This window comes from Pristiophorus japonicus, chromosome 19, assembly GCF_044704955.1.
Source record: "Pristiophorus japonicus isolate sPriJap1 chromosome 19, sPriJap1.hap1, whole genome shotgun sequence".
Classification (NCBI taxonomy): Eukaryota; Metazoa; Chordata; class Chondrichthyes; family Pristiophoridae; genus Pristiophorus; species Pristiophorus japonicus.
The window spans coordinates 54,137,303-54,143,128 of NC_091995.1; positions in this window are offsets into that span (position 1 = coordinate 54,137,303).

The window sequence follows — 5,826 nt, forward strand, 5'->3', positions numbered from 1 at the left end:
GATCCAAGACCACCCCAACCTCTGTCGTCGAGCTACAGTACGCGGACGACGCCTGCGTCTGTGCACACAGAGGCTGAACTCCAGGATATAGTCAATGTATTTAACGAGGCGTATGAAAGCATAGGCCTTACGCTAAACATCAGTAAGACAAAGGTCCTCCATCAGCCTGTTCTCGCCGCACAGCATTGCCCCCTCAGACATCAAGATCCACTGCGCGGCCCTGGACAACGTGGACCACTTCCCTTATCTCGGAAGTCTCCTATCAACAAGAGCAGGCATTGATGATGAGATCCAACACCGCCTCCAGTGTGCCAGTGCAGCCTTCGGCCGTCTGAGGAAAAGAGTTTGAGGACCAGGCCCTCAAAACTGTCACCAAGCTCATGGTCTACAGGGCCATCGTAATACCCACCCTCCTGTATGGCTCAAAGACGTGGACCATGGACAGTAGACACCTCAAGTCACTGGAGAAATACCACCAACGATGTCTCTGCAAGATCCTACAAATCCCCTGGGAGGACAGACACACCAACATTAGCATCCTCGTCCAGGCCAACATCCCCAGCATTGAAGCAACTGACCATACTCGATCAGCTCCGCTGGGCAGGCCAGACAAGAGACACCCAAAGCAAGCGCTCTACTCGGAACTCATCCACGGCAAACGAGCCAAAGGTGGGCAGAGGAAACATTACAAGGACACCCTTAAAGCCTCCCTGATAAAGTGCGACATCCCCACTGATACCTGGGATTCCCTGGCCAAAGACTGCCCTAAGTGGAGGAAGTGCATCCGGGATGGCGCTGAGCTCCTCGAGTATCGTCGCTGAGAGCATGCAGAAAACAAGCGCAGGCAGCGGAAGGAGCGTGCGGCAAATCAGGCTCCCCGCCCAACCTTCCCTTCAATCACTGTCTGTCCCACCTGTGACAGAGACTGTGGTTCTCGTATTGGACTGTACAGCCACCTAAGAACTCGTGCTAAGAGTGGAAACAAGTCTTCCTCGATTCCGAGGGACTGCCTATGATGATGATATCACTCAGGTTCTTTCAAATCATGAAATGTCCCACAAAGAACAGCTCCTCAGGCAACAATGACTCAGTGGCAGGCTATCTCTCCTGGGGTACCAATGATCTCATGGCAGACTATCTCCCCTGGGATTAACCCAGTGATAAGTGGCCTTACCAAGTGTAGTGAAGACCAATTGACAGTCTGCATCTCCTACTGGTATCAAAAGCCCAATGCCTGTTGGGCTCTCCATGGGAACCAGTGACCCACTGTTCGATGGAATTTCCTGGGATACCATTGGCCATTGTGGTTCATGACATCAATACTCAGTCAATACCAATGAACTTGGAAACAGCCAGTCTGAATGCAGCAATTTTGCTTCCAATCAATGACATCTAGCATGTGAATAGGGCAGGAACTTTAAAGCAAAGAGCTGGGGGAAAATGAGGGAGAGAGAAAACACACAACTATAGACCAGTTAGCTTGACATTAATAGTAGGAAAAATGTTAGAATCTATTATTAGGGACATACTAACAACTCACATAGAAAATCATAATATGATTTGGCAGAGTCAACAAGGAGTTATGAAAGGGAAATCTAGGAAGAGTTTTTTGAGGTTGTAACTAGCAGGGTAGATAAGGGGGAACCAGTTGATGTAGTGTTTTGGGATTTTCAGAAAGCATTCGATAAGGTGCCACACAAGAGGTTATTACACAAAACTATGAGTTCATGGGATTGGGAATAATATATTAGTATGGGAACCTGCTGATCTTCACTGCACACGCCTTTCCCAATGGTGCGCCTGTGATCTCGGATCAGACCCGACCCACAGAGGCGGGTGACCCAACTAAAGCAATTATTGGCTTGTTGATAGACCTATAATAATGGTTTTAACCTTACCTTTTAACTTTAACTGCTTACCCATGTGGTCCATGCTGCTTGTGGACCACATCTGTTAACCTGAGGTGGGAGTTGAATGGCCATTGAATCAACTGATTAGTTGACAGCTTGAAATGTACTATAAATCTCACATTTCACAGCTGTTCACTTTCCAAGCGGAGAAGCTGCTGCTTACTCCATTTGGAAGACAGATTGAGCTTTATGCAGGCTGCAAGTATTTGGAACAATCTCCATCCAGTGTCACCTCATTGGAACAACCTCTCACCATTGACAGATCACCTCTGTCATCTCAAGTTCACCTGCCATCTATGCCATCAGCATGGATACAATTTATACTGTTTCACCTTGGTCCTCGGCATCTGACCACGATCATCCCCAACACCAGCAGCACCAGGCACACCAGCAGCACCAACAACAACCAACCTTCTCTGCAATCTCCTGATGCTGCACAGGACAAAGAGCATCCGCACCCAAGCACATTGCTGCTCGGGAGACCAGGGATGGCCTCACCATAGCCAGATTTACTTCACTTGACACTACACCCTACTGCCACATGATGCACCAGGTTGGCATCACCCCACACCAACACCATAAAGCATCCTTACAATGTCCAAGCCATTCCTGTCACACTCATCGCTATTTCGAGGGGTACCGTTATGTCTCACCATTCACTGCAACTCACTTCCAAAGGTAAACACACATCTGTCCAAGAATGCAGTGTTGAAAATAAAGATTTCAATGTTTGACAGAACATTACCAGAAACTTTACATGAACATTGGATAAAACACTCAAGGGCTACCCTTGTGTGTTGTTAGTTGCTAAGCTTGCACTAGGGTGAGTTTAAGGGAGGGCTAGTGAGATGGGGTTGGGACAATATAGATAGAGGGGGATGGGTGGAGGTACACGGTAAGTTGGTTTGAGTAAGGATGTGCAGGAGTAGGGTAGGGAAGGCAGGGTGATGAGAGGCACAGCAGGATGAAGGTGAGTGTGACTTTGTACTCGCGTTTCCTGATCTAGTGAGATCATTGAAAGGTTTGCGCCACTGCACCCAGGTCCTCCTGATGACATCCCTGCTTGTGACCTCCTCTGCAATGTGCAACTAGGTTGTCCTGGTCTCCTGAGGAGGTCTCTTCCACCATCAGAAGGCAAGAGGACCTCCCTGCATCTATGGGAGAACATGGGTGCAGCCCTGCATTGCTTTGCTGTGATTGTCAGTATTTGCAGCTCTTCAATGCTGTGGAACACTGACAGCACAAACATCAAAAGTGAGGTGGCCAGGGTCCCTGTAAGGAAGCCGGCTCAAGACGCATCGTGAATGATGTCACCAGACTGTTCAAGGCGACGGCTCACCACCACCTTCCCAAGGGCAATTAGGGATGGGCAATAAATGCCGGCCATGACAGCAACATCCACATCCCGGAACGAATTTTAAAAAAGACACGCTCCGTCTAATTGGGCAGGGAAAGGCACTGGCCAGGCTTAACAAGCCCCATTGAGGTCAATTCATTTTAGGCAACGGAAGGGAGCCAGCAGCACCGGAGCCACTGAGCTGAACAAAATCTAGGCCGACTGGCCGAACGTCCTTCTGTGCTGTAAATTTCTATCAATCTATGAAATGTGCTGGAAGGGAGGAAACTTGATGCGGCAGGGTTTAACAGCCTGCAGTAACTTAAAGTGGCAGCAGCTTCCGGGAAGGAAAGCAGGTAAGTGAATTCTCTTGCAGCTTTCAGCAGCGTATAAACCTCCACTGGATACTTAACAGACTTGTTTTGCCTTCCGCAAGAGATTCAGAAGCATTTCAGGTGCCCAGGGACTTCATAGCAGTTGCTTCACCACCAGCTCTGGCCAATCTCCGGATGGGAAAAAGACCAGACAAAGCATCGAGCTCATAACTTCAGATACTGACTGGAGCTGCGAATGGGACAGATGAGAATATGCAGGGAACACTTGCCAGTTGGGAGGCGTTGCGACGAGAGCCATGTTGAGAGATGTGCCACCTCCCTCCCATCCAGCACTGCAGTGCCAGAAAAAGATCAGCATTTGATCAGGGCAAGCTAATACTTCCTTTATTTGATTTGGCATCATGATTTTCCGTTCACTACTCAGCTCATCAATGGAACGCTAAACTAGTGTGCACAGCATAGAGATCCACGGTGTCCTGGCCAACATTTATCGCCCAACCAACACCACCATAAACATTATCTGAACATTTATCCCATTGTTGTTTGTCATCATCATCATAGGCAGTCCCTTGAAATTGAGGAAGACTTGCTTCCACTCTAAAACTGAGTTCTCGGGTGACTGAATAGTGCAATACGGGAATTACAGTATCTGTCACAGGTGGGACAGACAGTCGTTGAAGGAAAGGATGGGTGGGACAGGTTTGCCGCACGCTCCTTCCGCTGTCTGCGCTTGTTCTCTGCGACGAGACTCGAGATGCTCAGTGCCCTCCCATAAGCTCTTCCTCCACTTAGGGCGGTCTTCGACCAGGGACTCCCTGGTGTCAGTGGGGATGTTGAACTTTGTCAAGGAGGCTTTGAGGGTGTCCTTGAAACATTTCCTCTGCCCACCTGGGGCTCACTTGCCATGTAGGAATTCAGAGTTGAGTGCTTGCTTTGGGAGTTTTGTGTCGGGCATGCGGACAATGTGGCCCGCCCAACGGAGCTGGTCGAGTGTGGTCAGTGCTTCAATGCTGGGGATGTTGGCCTGGTTGAGGACACTGACGTTGGTGCATCTATCCTCCCAATAGATTTGCAGGATCTTGCGGGGCAGCATTTGTGGTGTCTACTGTATATGGTCCACATCTCTGAGCCATATAGGAGGGCGGGTATCACTACAGCCCTGTGGACCATAAACTTGGTGCCAGATTTGAGGTCCTGGTCTTCGAACACACTCTTCCTCAGGCGACTGAAGGCTGCGCTGGCACACTGGAGGCAGTGTTGGACCTCATCATCGATGTCTGCCCTTGCTGATAGTAGGCTCCTGAGGTATGGAAAGTGGTCCATGTTGTCCAAGGCCATGCCATGGATTTTACTGAACGGGGGACAGTGCTATGCGGCGGGGTCAGGTTGGTGGAGGACCTTTGTCTTACAGATGTTTAGTGTAAGGCCCATGCTTTCGTACGCTTCGGTGAAGGTGTTGACGATGGCTTGGAGTTCAGCCTCTGCGCAGACACGAGTGTCGTCCGCGTATTGTAGTTTGATGACAGAGGCTCAGAGACCATGTACAGTAGACACCTCAAATCGCTGGAGAAATACCACCAACGCTGTCTCCGCAAGATCCTGCAAATCCCCTGGGAGGATAGATGCACCAACATCAGTGTTCTCGATCAGGCCAACATCCCCAGCATCGAAGCACTGACCACACTTGACCAGCTCCGTTGGGCGGGCCACATTGTCTGCATGCCCGACATACGACTCCCAAAGCAAGCGCTCTATTCGGAACTCCTACAGGCAAGCGATCCCCAGGTGGGCAGGCGAAACATTTCAAGGACACCCTCAAAGCCTCCCTGATAAAGAGCAACATCCCCACCGACACCTGGAAATCCCTGGTCAAAAACCACCCTAAGTGGAGAAAGAGTATCTGGGAGGGTGCTGAGCACCTCGAGTCTCGTCGCCAAGAGCGTGCAGAGAACAAGCGCAGGCAGCGGAAGGAGCGTGCGGCAAACCAGACTCCCCACCCACCCTTTCCTTCAACCACTGTCTGCCCCACCTGTGACAGAGACTGTAATTCCCGTATTGGACTGTATAGTCACCTGAGAACTCACTTTTAGAGTGGAAGCAAGTCTTCCTCGATTTCGAGGGACTGTCTGTGATGATGCTCCATTTGGAACTCCTCTTTCACTTCAATCAATATGACAGATAGAGAATTTCCCATAGAGAAACCTAAGGATCCAGAAATTGAGTCGCATAGCTTTTCAAGCTCTGC